Here is an 18,678-nt window from a genome sequence, read left to right as displayed (position 1 = left end):
TAAAAGATTATCAATTTCATTTATTTTTTCAAAGAAGCAGCTCTTAGTTTCAATGATCTTTTCTGCTCTTTTTTTACACTCATTTATTTCTGCTCTGATCTTAATCATTTCTTCCCTTCTGCTAACTTTGGGTTTCTTTGTTTTTCTTTTTTTAGTCCCTTTAGGTGTAAGATTATGTTGTTTTCCTTATTTTTCTTGTTTCCTGATGTAGGCTTATATTGCTATGAACTCCCCTCTTAGAACTCCTTTTGCTCTGTCCCATAGATTTTGGATCCTGTGTTTTTGTTTTCATTTCATTTCTACAGGTATTTTTTTTATTTCCTCTTTGATTTCTTCAGTGATCCATTGGTTTTAAACTCCATGTGTTTGTGGTTTTTGCAGTTTTTTTTTTTTTCTTATAGGTAATTCTATTCTCATGATATTGTGTTCAGAAAAGATGCTTGGTATGATTTTAAACTTTTTAAGTTTTCTGAGACTTGTTTTGTGGCTTAGCATGTGATCTATCCTAGAAAATATCCCATGTGCACTTGAATATGTATAGTCTGCTGCTTTTGGATGAACTATTCTATAGATAGCTATTAAGTCTATTTGATCTGATGCATCATTTGAGACCAATGTTTTCCTACTGATTTTCTGGCTGGATGATATGTCAATTTATGTAAATGGGGTGTTAAAGTCCCCTACTGTTATTGTGTAACTGTTAATTTATTTCTTTATATTTATTAATATTTGCTTTATGTATTTAGGTGCTCCTGCTTTGAGTGCACATAGATTTACAATTGTTATACCTTCTATTTTATTATTATGTAATGTCATTCTTTTTCTCATCTTACAATCTTTGTTTTAAAATCTATTTTGTCTGATATAAATGTTGTTACCTCAGTTTTCTTTTGATTTCCATCTATGCAGAATACCTTTTCCCATCCTCTCACTTTCAGTCTGTGTGTGTCTTTAGATCAGAAGTGACTCTCTTGCAGGCAGCATATATATGGGTCTTGGTATTGTATCCAATCAGCCATTCTGTATTTGATTGGAGCATTTAATTCATTTATATTTAAAATAATTATTAAAAAGTATGTACTTATTGCCATTTTGTTCTTTTTCTTTTATTTCCCTTTCTTCCTTTGCTCTCTTCCCTTATGATTTGATGACTATCTTTAGTGTCATGTTTGGGTACCTTTCTCTTCTTTATGTGTATATCTATTATAGATTTTTGGATTCTGGTTACCATGATTTTTATATATAACAGCATAAATAATAATTTTTAATTGATGATCTCTTATTTTCCAACATGTTTTAACACCCTGCATCTTTACTCCCTCCCCTCACATTTAATGTTTTTAATATCATATTTTACATCCTTCTTGTTTTGTGTATTTCTTAACTACTTATTGAGGATATAGATTGCTTCATTGCTTTTGTCTTTTAACTTTCCTAGTAGCTTTATAAGTGTTGCTCTACTATTGTTATTGTATATTTGCATTTACCTGTGAGATTTTTCATTTTGTAATTTTCATATTTACAGTCATTGCCTTTTCTTTTTCACTTAGAGAAGTCTGTTTCACATTTCTTGTAGAGCCAGTTTAGTGGTGCTCAACTCTTAGGTTTTGCTTGTCTGTAAAACTCTTTATCTTTCCTTCAAAGCTGAATGATACCCTTGTTGGGTAGAGTTGGTTGGAAGTTGTAGCCTTTAATCACTTTAACAATATAATTTCTCTTCCTTATGGCCTAGAAAGTTTCTGCTGAGAAATCAACTTATAGTCTCATGGGAGTTTGTATGAAACTAGTTGCCTTTCTTTTGCTACTTTTAAGATTCTTTCATTACCTTTCATTTTTGCCATTTTAATTAGAACATGTCTTGGTATGAACCTCTTTGGAGTTATCTTGTTTGGGACTCTCTGTGCTTCTTGGACCTGAATGTTTGCTTCCTTTCCCAGGTGAGGGAAGTTTTCAGCTATTATTTGTTCAAATAAGTTCTCTGCCCTTATTTCTCTCTCTATTTTTTTTTTCTGGGACTTCTATAATGTAATTGTTAGCATGCCTGGTGGTGTCCCATAGGTCTCTTAAACTATCCTCATTTATTTTAATGATTTTTTCTTTTTTTCTGTTCAGTTTGGGTGATTTTCACTACTCTGTTGTTCAATGACTGATCTGTTTTTCTTATCTACAGTTGATTCCTTCTAGTGTAGGTTTTATTTTATTTTCCAGCTGTGTTTGGTTCTTCTTTATATTTTCTACTCTTTGTTGAACTTCTCACTGTGTTCATCTTTTCTTCTCCCAGGTTCATTGGACATCTTGATTATCATAACCTTGAACCCTCTACTGGGCAGATTGTTTATTCTACTTCATTTAGTTCTTTTTATGAGGTTTTGTGTTATTTATTTTTTTGGAACATATTTCTCTCTCTCCTTATTTTACCTAATTCTTTGTGTTTATTTCTATGTATTAGGTATTTTGGTTATGTTTACCAATCTTGGAGAAATGCTTTTATGTAGGAGTCATCCTATGAGGCCCAGCAGCATGCTTCCCTCTGGTTGCTAGAGTCATATGCTCTAAGGCTGTCCCCTTTGTGGGCTGTGTATCCCCTTCTATTGTGGTGGGCCAAGAACTTGGGGCTTGTTGATAGATGGGGCTAGATTCCAACCCAGTTGGCTGTGAGACTTTGCCTCATTTCATGTTTGCAGGGCCACTGGAGGACAGGGCCAGGTCTCTACACAGCTGGCTGTGTGGATCCAGGGCTGCAGGTCTGGTGCTAGCCCTTTTTTGGGTGGGGCTGTGTCCTCATCTAGCTGGCTATCCGAACTGGTTGCAGGGGGGGTGGGGGGGCTTGGCACGTGGCTGGTGCTGGTCACTCATTGGTGGGGCCATGCCCCTGCATGGTTGGCTGTGTGGACCAAAGGGTCAGAGGGACACAGGGCTGGTGCTGGTCCACTGTCGGGGAGGTAAGCCCTTGACACAGCATAGTGGGAGGATTCCAAAATGTTGCCTGCTAGAGCTTGTGTTCACATGATAGAACGACTTTCAAAAATGGCTGCTAACAACATCTCCATCTCCTGTGGGTGTCTCAGTTTGCCTCTGGCCACTCTGGGAGACTCTACAAGATCAGCAATTGGGACTAACTCAGGCTTCTCAAACTATAGTCTCCATGCTGGGACTCAGAGTGTGTGAGATTTTGTGCATACTCTTGAAGAGCAAAATCTCTGTTCCCTCATCCCTCTGGGTCTCCCATATGCAAGACCTGCTGGTTTTCAAAGCCAGACTCTCTAGGGGCTCGTACCCCAAGTGCAGGATGTCTGGGCGGGGGAACTCAATATGTGGTTTTATCTCTTGCTTTTTGGGGTGAACCTCTGCAGTTGTGATATTCCTCCTGTGTGTGGGTCACTGACCAGGTGGGTCTGGGTCTTGACCATACTGCATCTCCACCCCTCCTACTTTTCTCCTTTTGGCTCCTTCTTTATGTTTTTAATTGTGGAAAACCTTTTCTGCTAGTCTTCATATAGTTTCCATGGTTAGTTTCTCTGTGTTTGTAATTTTGAGGTGTCTGTGGGAGGAGTTCAAGTGCTTCCTTCTCTGCCATCTTGGCCACACCTTTGACAAAACTGTTTTAGAAACAGTTATGGCAAATGTGTAAGACTATTGAACAATTGCTTTTTAGATTTTTTCCTGCCTTCTCCAACTAATCCTGAGAGTAAATGGGATATAAAGAAATAAGACTCATAATCATGGCAAAAAGTCAAACTTCATTGGTATCTTAAAGAATGTCATTCACAGAATAATATAGAATTTCAGAGAGGCTTAAGGAACAATGTAGTTAGTAGGATTAGAGGATAGGTAAATTGAATCCATTAGGAGTAAGGATTAAGTGCTGATATAGAGCTTAGGTGAACGTGGAAGCTGTGGGCATAGGGAAGAATTGACAACTCACAGAAGGGGTAAGTTAGAGTAGATGGGAAGAGACTAAATCTTGCATCAGTTATCACATTCTAGTATAATATTTGCTTGTTTCCTTATTTATCTGTCCACCCTGATAGATTTCAAGCTCTTGAAGAGCAGGGATAATTGTAGTATCTTTGAGAGAACAAAATATAATACATATGTTTTGAATTTGGTTATCATTGTTGAGGTTTTTTTTTTTTTTGGAGTTCTTATCATATTAATCATAATAGTGTTAAGTTCCTAGTCTGAACATTACAAAGTTTCTGCCATATCTGAGTCTGATTTTGGTACTTTCTTTGTCTCTTCAAACTGTGCTGTCTTTTAGCATGCCTTGTAGTTTTATAGTTATAACCACACATGGAGTGCTGGATAAAAATAACTGAGATAAACAGGTGTTTAGTAAGAGACTTTATTTTTGTCTAACTAGGAGTCAGGCCATGTTTACTGTTTGCTCTGGCTATGGGTGCCAGAGGCTAAAATCTGCTGATTTCCTTGTTTTCTCTCCTCGGTAATCACTGAGCTTACTTAGAGACTTCTTCTTAAATCAATCTGATCTGTGCAGTTCTTTCCATTGTAGTCCCTGTTACTGTAAGGGAGCCCTATTGATGTGGGTGAAGTGGGAGAGTAGGGTCTCAGTCCCTTTGGGAGCCTGTGCCTCAACTCTGGGCTGTGAGCTTCACATGTGCTTCCCAACCTCCCCTTCTTAGGTGTGACAAGAAAGCTTCAAGAGTCTGGAGATGGGAATATTGATTAATCATTCTGGCAAAAGTTTCCTTTGGGGTCAGGCCTTGTTAAGGAGAACAGAATGCCCTGGAAGTACTTCAGAACAGCTATTCTTCCCCTGCTGTTGGAAGCACAAAGAGATTTTTCTCATGTATTTACCATGAAAACCTGGTGGAACTCCTGGAGATAAAATTTAATGAAAGTACAGGGGATTCCCTAAGATCTCCCCCACTGCCCCGGAGTGTTTAATTTAACTCTCAAGCTTGTACACAGTAGGCCTCCAACACTTTGTCAATTACAGTTTTTCCGACTGTGGCACTGGCTCCAGCAATGGTTTCTGCTCTGCTATGATTCTTTGTTTCTGCCTTACTGTCTGTCCAGTTCTGGGGGGAGGAGTTTGCCCTGTGACCTCAGTTGTACCACAAATCAAAGAAAAGTTGTTGTTTTTGTTTTATCCAGCTTTTTATGATTACGAAGAAGGGAGTGATAACTTCTAAGCTTCTTACACAGTGGACCAGAAACCAGAAGTCTTGTGATTGTTTTAAGAATAAAATAACATATGAATATATTTAATAAGGAAACAGATGAATTTTCCTTCATTCATGAAATTCAATGTGTCTTTTAAAAAACTGATTTCCTATTCTAATTAGGCTTCTCAGGTATCTCACCTTGAATGATTATCCTATTTCCCAGAGTTGCTTGAGGTCTTCATGGAATTGCTTAAAAGATACTAAATTAGCTGGCAATCAGATTCTCCACTAACATGTAGAAATTTTTTAAAAAATTATAAATTATCTTGTACACAGAAGTATAACAGCTGATATAATAGCACACATAATCTGTTAAAATATATCAAATTATTGGGAATATGCAAGCATTGAATTTCTGATTATAACTTGAAACAGCAAAACTCAATACAAATCATCAAGCCTCTTACTGAAATAATTTGTAGCAATTCTCTTCACATTAAGTCTATTTATGTTAACTTCAACTTCCCTCCAAAATCATCATTCTTCAAACAGATCTTTGGAAAGATGCTACATGTTTTCTATATTTCTTCTATTTAAGCTATTTTTAAAACTCTCACTAACTATATTGTCATATAAAAATGTTAACTCAGCTGCATGTTTATGAGATTAGAGAAAATTAATATCGCTACATTTAATATTAATATTCCTACAGTGATTTTTGATAATGAAGAGTAACTTAAGGAGTGAACATCATCTGTTATTTTTTCTTTATTTCTGAGAATTCATATTTGGTGCATAATATTAAAGACCGAAACTCTCAGATTTTCTTAACGTTTTGAGCTGTGACAATCTCTGACAAGCTGATAATTTTTGCGGATTATTCTTTTTAGCAGATCTGATTGTGAAAGTGAATCAAATCACTAAAGTGCTTACATTATTCTGAAATTCAAATGCTCTGTAAAAGAATTTAAGTGACAGACACAATTTATGGAGTGTCCTAGACTTGCTCACTAAAAAATTCAAGACAAATTATCTCCTTCTTTTCCGTTTGATCAGCATTGCTCTTTTCTTCCTCAGTAAATGAATTTCTACCAAACAAGACAGATCCATACATTAACTGGTGACTGTGATTGGGTCATGCTTATTGTATTTTACAGAATTATAGTAGTCAATAAAAGTGTTAACTTCATTCTTTAAATTAAAACACAGATCTTTATGTAACGTAGAAGCTGGATTCTATTAAAAATGGAAAAAAAGGAAAAAACACTTTCTGAATGAGAAAATATGCTCTGAATTCTACAGCAATACAGTCTATTTGCAATACCTGGTTTTTAAATATCATCTTCAAAATAGACCTAAGAACAAGGCACAGGATAGCAAGACAGACCATTGGGTTTCATGTTTGTTTATCCTTCTGGTGTTTATTTTATCATGATATAAAGTGATCAATGTTGTTAATAAATATTCACAAGTATTTGCTGTGTTCAAGATGCCATGACTCATCCTATTAAATAATTAAAGTTTATTGTCTCTATGTAGAAAGTACATAAACAAAGGCATAATTCTTAGATAAACTTAATAATTCCTTTTTTAAAGAAGGATGTTTTATTGCTTTTAACATTTATCCATATTTGAGATCAGGTTATTGATATTTTAGATCAAACACACCCCTTGGACACTCACCATAGCAAAGTACTTGTAAATCATATGAAGAAAAACATGAACACCTACTGTTCTTACATCCAAATTAAGGAAAAGGGGGCAGGTCCATAAGCAAACGAATGCACAGAAAAACAGCAACAATGCTCCCTTTAAGGCAAAATTTGATGCTTTGCTTTAAGATATTTTGAACATATTTTGTGTGCAGAGCACTATGCTAGACCCTCAAAATAATGTAAAACTTCATTAGTTTCAATTTCTCACTAAAGAGAGCTTCAGCTGAGTGGAGTAGACAGGTGCATATGGGATAATAAGAAAGACAGCAATGGGTTTATGCAGGAAACTGCTTGCCAAGGGAAATGAAGACATTATCGGGGACACTGTTTGTGGTTCTAATATTAAAAGTAATAAGGCAATTGTCAAATCTGAGTAAAGTACTCATTAGAGGAGCTTTCTCAAGGGACGAAGATTAAGGTTTCCCTGCAAGGGTTAGAAAGGAACCTCTAAAAGTGCCAAGACTCCCTCTGCTTACCTAGGTTGGAAGCCCACCCAGAGGGATTGCTCAGTACTGCTAATGAAAACGCTGTGTGCAGTAGTTAGAACAAAGGCTCATCTGCTTCTCAGGACCAGTTTCACCGCAAGCATCTCATCCCTGTTTGAATGTATTCTAAGCATTCTAACCAACACGGTAACAATCTTTTGTAATCCAAGGGTTGTTGTGATGATATTGGAGAAGAAAGAAAGATACAAATTTAAATGAAACTTAACAACCAAAGAGGAAGTTCTCTGTATAATGTAAATATAGTTTATAATGGGCAAATATAGTTTAATATTTTCATAAATACATTATTGAAAATAAGAATTTTTCTTGCATTTTATATAACAGATCTGTGACACAGTTATGATGTACAACCCAAATGTCTTAGAACAGTGGTTTTTATTGGTAAATGAAGTGTAGTAAAATTGTGACTACCCCCAGAGCTACTTAGATATCATGGGTAATAATCACCCTCCTCTCATCTTTATGCATCTATTTCTTATATAAACAGGGCTAGTGGATTAATGTTCATATTTGACAGAAACTTAGAGTATTCTTTGTGTTATATGTTACCTCAAAGGAGAATGGGCTTAACATTTTAGACCTCAGTTAGATAGAAAGTTCTGTGAGCCTCAGTTTCCAAGTCTATAGCATGAAGGTACAGATGATGAGTTGACTGCTGAATGATACCTAAGATAACATTGTTAGTACATTGGAAAGTTGGGAACAGAATGTTAAACGCTCACACTTATAGGCTGGTGATTTTTCCTCTATGACTTACCTTTTATTCATTTATTATTAAGATAAATATCTCTATGCCATATTGGTAGGGGTAGGGGCAGAAGATATTATTGAATCACTTTCCAAAGTAAAAATATAGGCTGGTTTCCAAAACCCACTCCATAGCCTCCTCTACCATTGACATCCCCCACTACAGGGGTACATTTGCTACAAATGATGAACAACATTATCACCCAAGGTCCATAGTTTACATTAGGGTTCACTCTCGCTGTTTGCATTCTATGGGTTTTGACAAATAAATAATGACATGCATCTACCATTATACTATCATACAGAGTATTTTCACTGCCCTAAAAATCCTCTGTGGTCCTCCTATTTATCCCTCCCTCCCCTCTAACTCCTGGCAATCACTGATCTTTTTACTGTCTCTTTAATTTTGCTTTTTCCAGGATGTCACACAGTTGGAATCATGCTAAGTCTTTTCAGACTGGCTTCTTTCACTTAACAATATGAATTTGTTTATTCCATGTCTTTTTATGGCTTGATAGCTTATTTCTTTTTAGTGCTGAATATTCCATAGCCTGGATGTACCGCACTTTATCCATTCACCTGCTGAATGACATCTTGGTTTTCTTGCAAGTTTTAGCAATTATGAATAAACCTGTTACAAACATCTGTATGCAGGTTTTAGTTCATTCATAACTTTTCAGTTAATTTGTATAAACCCCAGGGAATGGGCAATTGCAGGATCTTATGGTAAAATTTATTAAGTTACCTAAGAAACTGCCAAACTGGATTTCAAAGTGCAGTACCGTTTTGAATTTTCATAAGCAATTAGGCAGCATTTTGGAATTTGTTTTCATATCAATTGCCAGACTGCAATCCTGCAGACCCATCATTCGCGTGGCTCTATGTTTAGTGTGTGTTCACACTCTCCCCCTTACCCTCCTCTTCCCTCTTCTCTTCTTTACCCTGCTTCTCTCCCTTCCAATAAGCTCCACGCAAACAAGAAATACGTGCAACTAGTTTTCTTCTATTCTCCAAGTTGATGCCACATAATAGATTCTGAATAAGCCTTTGTGTATCAAATGAACAATAACATGGATGAGACTATAAATGTTTTGGGTTTAATTAATCATACTATAAATTTGCAATCCAGAGGCTATTGGGTGCAATGCCATACAACATTAAATATATCACAAATTCCTTTCTGCCATAATGGTTAAGTGATTTAGAATATCACTTGAGCCATAAGCTACCATGAGAAGTAGTTATTATTTGTGAAACTTTATTTGGCAGGCTAAATGTTTTAGATGCATACCTCGTTTAATGTTTAAAACAAACTTGTGACATAAGAATCATTATTCTCCTTATCGCACAGATGAGGAAACAGATTCAGAGTTTGAAACACTCATCCAGAGCTGGAAATTGTTAGAATTACGTTTTTCCATTAAATCCAAATCTTATACTCATAAACACTAGGTCAGAAAGATTTTATTCTGCATTCAGCTCGAGTTCTGGATCTTTTCATTCTGAGCTATGCTCAAATTTCTCTTGTCAAAAACAGTCTACACTATAAAGGACTTAACTATCATTCCTACAAAAATTTTCTTATGTTTTTGCACCAAACTTTCTTATTTCACATGGTTCTTATGTTTTAACAAATAGAACTGTGCATTTTACATCTGCCAGTTGATTCTGTAAGTAACTAAATGCAGGCTAGACAGCAGGAGGAAATATGATAACCCACATCTACTGCATTTCTTTGATGATAAAAACCAATCTCTCTGCTTCCCTGCTCTTTCTGGCATTGCCACTGAGAAACAGCAGGATTTTCGTGCTTCCCTTGTGTCCTGGGAGTCCTTTTTTATTCATACTCAATGCACCTGGTTTAGCATTTTCCTCTTAATTAAAAATAAATGAAATTAAGAAAAAAGTGGCTCTACAGGGAAGAATAAGACCTGTTGATCCTCTTCCTCCATGTGGTACTGTGGTTCAGCTCATCATATTTTGTTTGTAGCATTTGATTTATTTTAGGTGTTAGATGCTATCCTTGTAACACAGTGCTTGATTTGTTTTGTCTTACTTTGTGTAACTGTTTTCATGTCATTAGCACTTGCATTTCCTAAGTAAAGGGAGGATTGTATACACAGGCTCAGAACTTGAAGCTCAGCTTCAAAACATTCTACCTGTAAGCCTAACTCATTGAAGAAAGAAAGATAACATGTCTTGCCAAAGTATGTTATAGAAAATAGGCTTGGTAGTGTTCAGAAGGCATCCTGTTTAATGTTTTAAAATGAAGATTTCACCTTTATGTTCTAAAGGTAAAGAAAAGTGTAAAATTATCAGTGTTTTGATAAATCGTTGATGTGTGTCATGCACACAACTGTGACAGTTTTGGTTGGTGTAGAATAGCATCCCAATGAAAGAAAAAGATAAATAAATGATATTTATCAGCTAACATGTTTTGATAGAGTTACATATATACGATGCTATAGATGTCAAAATAAAGATATGACTGGGAAATGTGGAAGCTGTCCTACAGAGAACAGGTAAGGAAGGTTGCAAGTTATTTATAAGCAACGTACATGGAAGGGTGTGAGGGTGTGTTATTTAAAAACAAAAGTTATGGGCTTCCCTGGTGGCGCAGTGGTTGAGAGTCCACCTGCCGATGCAGGGGACACGGGTTTGTGCCCTGGTCTGGGAAGATCCCACATGCCGCAGAGCGGCTGGACCTGTGAGCCACGGCCGCTGAACTTGCGCGTCCAGAGCCTGTGCTCCGCAACGGGAGAGGCCACAACAGTGAGAGGCTCACGTACAGAAAAAAAAAAAAAAAGTTAGTACACATATTTTAGTACTTCTTTAGGACTTGATTTACAGAATTACTTGAGATGTGATTTAAGGAGATCAAACAAGTAAAGAAGAGAGAAAACATGAATAGAAACAAGTATAACACAAATTAGAAAGAGATGAGTGGCCTAAGGTGTAAACAATTAGAGGATTGTAGGGATTCAGAGAATGAAGACATTATTTCTATTGCAGGAATTAGTAAATGAATCATGAAATGAGTGTCCTTCCTCATGAACAATAATTGAACACTCTGTGACTGAGGAAAGATACCCTAAATTGCATAGGCATATGGTGGTAAGGAAATTTTCTACTTGCCAGCTCTCAAATGACCATTGGAGAATCCTGGTTTTTCACACTGGTGAGTCTATAGTATCTGCTAGTTTCATCTATTCTTCCTGAAATAGTAGGTTAGTCCAGGGTGTTTGACTTCTGAGATATTTTAGTGGCTCTTATCTTGTACATACTCAGGGCTCTGAATCAGATATCAGATCGTAGGACTGGTGATGCATAGACAGTGGCCTCAGAGAAATCTTGAATATGCTTGATTTCAATGTGGGGAGGGGGGATTTGGAGCCACAATTTAGAGGAGGCTATTGGCATTAGGAACCCAGAGACTTCATTGTATCAATCACACTGATAATTTGCACCTATAATAATTATGATAGTTATTAAATGATTCCGATATGATGGCTGATAGAGTAGATTTTCAATATTGCTGTGTTGAATTATATCAAATCAAGTACAAATTATTTAAATTTAAATTGAATACAATGGTATTTCCAACATGAGCTCTGCCACAAACAAGCCTATAACTTTAAAATTCAAACTACTTCAGCTTACTCAGTCCAATAAGTATAGTTAACTAGCACCTCTTTGATTAGGATCACACAGAGGAAAATTAATTGCATATAACTGAATTCATCCATTGTGGAAAGCTGATAAAATACCATTTGCTTAAAATTTGAAGATACCCCATTTATGTGCATCTTCTATCAAAATATAATAAGATAATTGTTATATGGATTGTTTTATTTCTAAAAATTGATCTGGACTTTTAGGGTTTTATTTATGTGAAAACAGTAGAAAAGTATTCAGAGCAAACTAATTACAAAGGTAGTTTTAATCCAATCTTTCTATAACTCCAAAAAAATTTTTTTTAAATATGTTTTTTATGTACACAGGCACATTTACCAGTACAGAAAAAGGGGGAAAATGTTTAAATATCTTCATTATAAATGTATTAGAAATATATTATTTATGTATCTCCTCTGAGTAATTTGTATGTATAATTAACTTTCAAATGTGTATCTTATTTCTCAAATTGTTCTTTCATTAATTAAAATGTGGTTCTCAAATTAAGACCCATTGTACTCCACAGGCTTTTTTGTCACTTGTGAATTTCAATGAAAACTAAGTAATATGAAGATCTTTTCTTAAGACTCCAGTTCAGCATTTCTAATCAATTTGAGTTGACTAGATCAAAGGCTCTTGGTCTCCAACTCATTAGAAACATTACTCTCTTCTTTCAACCCAATGTGAAGCAGTCTCACTTAGCCCAAGACCACAGTCTCCCCAAGAACATCCTTTACTAACCTATATCTCACACACAGAGCCAGACACTTAAGGACAATTTTGGTTCTTAAAAAGCTATATACTACTGGGAGTTCAAAATATGTCAAACGATAATTACAATATGATAGGTAATAGACACAGTTAAGGTCTGCACAATATTTCATGAAAGCACAGTAGTGATGTACAGTGGACTCTTGAACAACATGTATTTAAAATACATGCATGGATCCACTTACACACGGAGGTTTTTGTTTTTGTTTTTTTCCAATAGTAAATTCTACAGCACTACATGCTCTGCAGTTGGTTGGATCAGAGGATGCAGAAACTCTGATACAGAGAAACCAATAAGTTATAAGCAGGTTTTTGGCTGTGTGGAGGGTCAGTACCTCTAACCCCCATGTTGTTCAAGGGTCAACTGTATTTTTTTAAAACTGGAGGAACACAGAAGAGAATACTGAGAGAATACTTATACTGAACTGAACCAAAAAAGTTGGGTACCTAGATTACCTGTGTTCAAGGTGGGAATATGTGGCAGAAGTGGGATTCACAAAGGAAAACAACATATGTGAAATAGGAATTAGCCTAGCATATGTGAAAAAATGGTAAGAAATGATAGTAAGTTTTGAGAAATGGCCAGTGGCTTTGTGTGCTATGCTAAATCATTTTTGTTTTTACTAGCAAGAGTGGTAAACCACTGATGATTTTCTATGCTGAGGAATGACCTGGTCAGATTTTATTTTAAAAGATAACCTTGGCACACATTCCACCAGCACAAGAGACAACGGGACTGTCCTTCCATCAGCTGTATCCCCGTCTAGGACTTGCTAAGCACCCATAAAACTCACTCAGGGCTCTATTTTTATCAGTACCCAAAGCCCAGGAGTTACCTCATACAACTTAAGTGTGGTGTAGGGGAGGTTGCTAAGTGACTTTGATCTTATTTAACTTCCCAGTTCTTAAAATCAAAGAATTTATCCATTCTTCCTAGCACATCTTTGTTTAGTAGTTGAGTATTCCTTAACAAGAGACCCTGGAAACAGGAGAAACTGTTTTTCTCAAGACAGTAAGGGAAAGACACAAAGGGAAAGTAGAATAGTACCAGCTGTACATTTTCACCTGTCACCTCTGGTCTCAAGACAGACTATTCACATGATTTGGGTCCTTATTTCTCAGAGGAAACTTAACCCCCCTTGTAAGTCAAGACTGGCATCTATTGGACTCTCATATTTGGTTGCTTGCATTTCTTGTGACATATGGCATGTGAAGGGTCATTTGTGTTTCAAACATCAATTATGTAATGTGTGGGTGGAAATATACTGATATTTTGCAAAGTCAACTATTTAATGTATAGAGACAATTTTGTAAGTATTGTTTATATATTCATTCAAGGAACCCTCATTGGCTAACGGCCAACCAACAGTGTGCTGAGTAGGGCTCAGAATGGAACATACGTAGGCGTCTACCTAGTGGTTCTTGTAGCATACCAGAAAAGACACAGCAATAAAGGTAATTGACAAACGAAAATAAAATTCAAACTGTACTTAGTGTTCTGAAAGAAAAGAAAACGTTGCAGTGAGAGAAAAATAATGCAGGTGACAGAGAAGTTCTTTCTAAGGGGGGTACACTTCAGACCTGAGCACGAGAAGAAATCATCCAAGGGAAGAGTGAGAGTTGGACGTGCTGTCAGGGGTATGGACACATGCACGGGTCATAAGGAGGAAAAGGCTTTGCCCCACATGCGGTGGTGAAAACAGACACTGTGAGTTGAGCGCAGTAGGTCCGGTGGGAACAAAGGAGAAGATAGGTCGGCAGAAACAGGCAGAGCCAGATTACGTAGTGAGTCAAAAAGAATGGAAAATTATTTGGATTTTCTTCAAATATACAGTGGAAATACATTTAAAATTTTTTAAGAGGGGAGAGATGTGATCTTATTCAGATTATTAAAATATCCTTCCTATTCTGTGTAGAGGGTCTGGAAGGAGGTTAGAAGTATGAGTGAAGCTAGGCCATTGCAATTATTGCATGAATTATTTCATAGGCTTGACCTACGGTTGTGGCAAAGCAAACTGAGAGAAAAAACTATATTTAAAATATACTATAGAAGAATTAGCAAAACGTGGCATTAAGTAGGCGTGTTAGATAGAAACCAGAGATACCTTGAGCAATCGAGCGAAGGTGTTGCATTTCCTGAGTGGAGAGGATCGTTATAGGAACGTGTTAGGACAAGCAGTTCATCACTGTAATACTGTATGTGTTAAATATTAGGTCCCCATGAGGTATTTAACTAGTGATGCTAAATAAGTCATTGGTTATAAAAGAATATACTGCAAGAGGTGTGAGGTGGAGGTATAGTTTGGGGACTCATGAATATACAGATATCTTTATGGTTTTTTGAATAGATGAAAATACTTCTGGGGAAAATGTAGGAAAAAATGGATAAAAGATTGAAGATAAAGCTCCAAGGAATTCCAAATTAAAGACCAGAATGAAGAGAAGAGGCCAAGGGAGGAGACAGGAGTAGGGAGAGAGGTAGGAAATATGGGAGAAACCAAACGTTTCAGAAGATAGTGGTTGGTTCTGTTAAATATTGTTGAGGATTTGAATAAAATGAATACCCCAAACCGTGCTTTGAATAGAACAGCATGGTTGTATTTCTGGAAATTTACATGAATATTTTTAGTGACATGATGACATGACAGCTGGATTAGAATGGCTGGAAGAAAGAACGGAATGTGTGAGAGATCTGGCCAATACATCTCTCAAAATGTGTGTCTAGAAAGGGGAAAAAGAAATGGGGAAATAGCTAGATAAAAATGTCTCTTCAAAAAATGTTATCTTTTAGTTTTTTTCCCACAAATGTTCACTAACTCCCAAATATGTAACTATGTACTAGGCCTGGGCTTTCAGGGGAAAGTGGAACAAACATAACCAGCTGCCTAGAGGCACGTTTAGTTTACTTATAAAGACATATAAGTCAAGTTGGCACACAAACAGTCATATAATTAACAATTTTGATTATTGGCATGGACCCTACATATTGACTTTATGTAGGAAATTCTAGAAAAGCTAGAAATAAAAATACTTATCCCAATTGTATAAGCACAAAATTATGTCAATATTACATAGTTTACACCAAAGTATTCTTAACATTTGATCTCCGATCATTAATATATATATATATTTTATTACTATGGGTGAATTATATCAATCTTCAGAATATCATTCCTGCTTTCAGGTTGACGCCCACATTACCTTTCATCTCCCCATCAAGTTAGATAACTGCCTACAGAAATCTGCCTGTATCCTCTATAGGACAGCAACACTGAATCAATTAGTGTCTTAACCAGAAAAAAGCAGAAGCCATCTCTAGCATTTATAATAGAGGGAACTGGTTACAGAGGTGAGGGAAGAGCTGGGATCCAACCAAAAGTTAGCAAGGCAACAGGAGATTAGCCACGGCACGAAACCACTGCAGGCTGGAAGGGGGAAGTGTTCACCGCACAGGGCATCTGGAGGATGCAGGCATGGGAGCGGAAAGGATGCAGTCTGGGACACCGTGTGCATACGTTGGCATGGCGGGGGGGTGGAGATGTCTACGTTTTGCAACCTCTCCCGAGACCCTAGTGCCTCCCATTGGTGGAAGCCAGCAAATGAGGAACCCAGGAAGTGCAGCCTGCAGAGGGCAGTATTCCTAGCAAAGCCTGAGAGCGGAGTGGGGAGGAGGGGATCTGAGGGCACAAAGGTCGAGGACTGACTCAAACAAAAATTACAAACCCCGCCAGCTGGTGGTGCCAACATCCCTAACATGACGACTGCCTGGTCTCCAAGACTGGAGAGGACCCAACGTCTTGGTGTTTACTGTGTTGAAGTTAGTGGGACAATGCATTAGTTTTCCATTGCTGCAGAACAAATTACTACAAGTTCAGCAGCTTAAGACAACCCCCATTTATCAGCTGTAGTTCTGTAGGTGAGCAGTCAGCCTGAGATCAGTGTGTCAGCTGGGCTACATTGTCCTCTGAAGATTGAGTAAAAATCTGCTTCCAGGCTCATTTCTGCCAATGGCAGCATTCAGTTCCGTGGCCAGGCTGGCTGCAGCTGGAGGCTGCTCTCAACTCCTAGAGGCCACTTGAATGTCTTGCCACGTGGCTCCCTCTGTCTTTAAACCAGCAACAAGGCTCAAATCCTTGTTATACTTCAAACTCTGCTTTTAAAAGGCTTATGTAATCTCCCTTTCTTAAGGTCAACCGTACCATGTAAGTCACCTAGGCTGATCATGTGGCGAAACCATCATGTATTATGCAGGGTCTATACACTGGTGGGTGGGAGAGTTGGGTGGGCAGGAAGCTTGAGGGCCATCTTAGAACGTAGCATTCTGCCTGCCATAGATAGGATAGTAAAAATTTCAGTTTGTAATCCCTCTCCTCTTATCTAATTAACAAGTCATGGGAAAAGTATACTATCTAGATGTGAACTATTGGTTATTGGTCTTGTGACTGGACCGTGATTTGTAACTTGTGACATGAGAATTTTAAGTAGTAAATTGATGCAGTGAAATTTTTATAGAATTGGAAATGATGTAAACGATGCAAAAGTTTGCCAAAAAGTGGAGATTGTTTAAAGAGAACCAAGTTTAGTGAATCTTTGCTAATGCAACAGGACAGTTGCAATCAGCATAAATTGAAAGTTTCACTTTCAACTTCAACAAACCTGGGAAAAGCTTATTGTTTCTTAGAACTGTAATCAATGGGGCAACTAAATCTATACTTAGAGACTGATTTGCTTGGTTACTTTATCTTGGTTCCTCTGCTTGATGTATTCTTTATAATTCTACAAGGAACAACCATACCATGAATTTGGCACACCAGTGATCTGAATTGTTTCTTCTAATTATCTAAAAGATATTTCATTTTAAGAAGGAAAATATTACCCAGAGAAAATTGTCAAAGAGCACCAAGCTACAAGTGGGTAGATCCAATGTTCTAGTCTGGGAAAATTAGTACGTATAAGGAGGCTGCCATCATGGCTGTGTGACCTGTGAGTTGGAGAGACCCTGCCATTAGAAGACCCTTCCCCCATCACACACACACACACACACACACACACACACACACACAGTCCAATGTTCTGCTGTTGTTGACTTGAATATTTAATCATTTCTCAACAAGGGGCTTTATATTTTTATTTTCACTAGCCTCCACAAATTATGTACACAGTTTGCTATATAAACAATGACATATTAATAATGTATATTTCAATGGGGTTGGACAAATTCAAGCTTTCAATTATTTTAGTAAATTTTAAAGAGTAAATTTGGCCCACCTGTTCTGATGAAAGTAGATTAATCCACAGAATTAAATTGATACAAAACTGATTGTGACCACTGGGATCTTTGTTGTTGTTTGCTGTATTACATACTCATCATTTCAAGTAGAAAATAAGGATGAAGTACAATATTCCATTGTCAAATGTGACCATCTGTAGAATGAAAAATTATCTGCTGGGTTGTAAACTCATTTCAGTGAGAGACACTGTTTTGCCCAGACCTTAAAACATTATTGGTAGTCATTAAATTTAATTGATAGTGGCATTTGTTAAACAGGCTGAGTAGAAGAACATTTTAATTTTTTATCTAAAATAATCAGCTATAGGGTAGAACTGTTCATAACAAATGTTGAAGTTGTAACAAGAGGCAAAATTATGATCGTGAGTGTGGGTTCAGTCTCCTCATTGCCTACATATGAATCCCAACTCTGCCATTCTCTAGCTTTATGGCTAGAGAATTAGGGAGAAGGGCTATGGTATCTTTTAAATCATACTTTCTTAATTAACAGAAATGATTTAAGGGTAATTCTGCCTTAAGAAAGACTCATATTTCCAGTTTACCACTCTATCTCCACATTTGGATAGCTAATAAACTTCTCAAATTTAAAGTATTTAAATAGAAATCTGGATCCACCTCCATTCCCTAGCTGGTCTCCACCAGTGTTCTTCAAATTAGTAAGTGGCACCTCTACTCATCCATTAACAGGAACAAAAACCTAGGAACCATTTATTAACCTTCTCTTCTCACTCCAGACATCAATCTACCAACATATCTCATAGGCTCTGTCTCCCAAGTATCTCCTGAAAGTACCCTTACTCTATCTACCACTACTTTCACTCCAGGCTAATCTATTTCTGTCTCTCACC

This window comes from Delphinapterus leucas, chromosome 12 (assembly GCF_059928025.1).
Source record: "Delphinapterus leucas isolate spDelLeu-1000000601 "Yukka" chromosome 12, BTC_Dleu_Yukka2, whole genome shotgun sequence".
NCBI lineage: Eukaryota > Metazoa > Chordata > Mammalia > Artiodactyla > Monodontidae > Delphinapterus > Delphinapterus leucas.
This window is presented reverse-complemented; position numbering follows the sequence as displayed.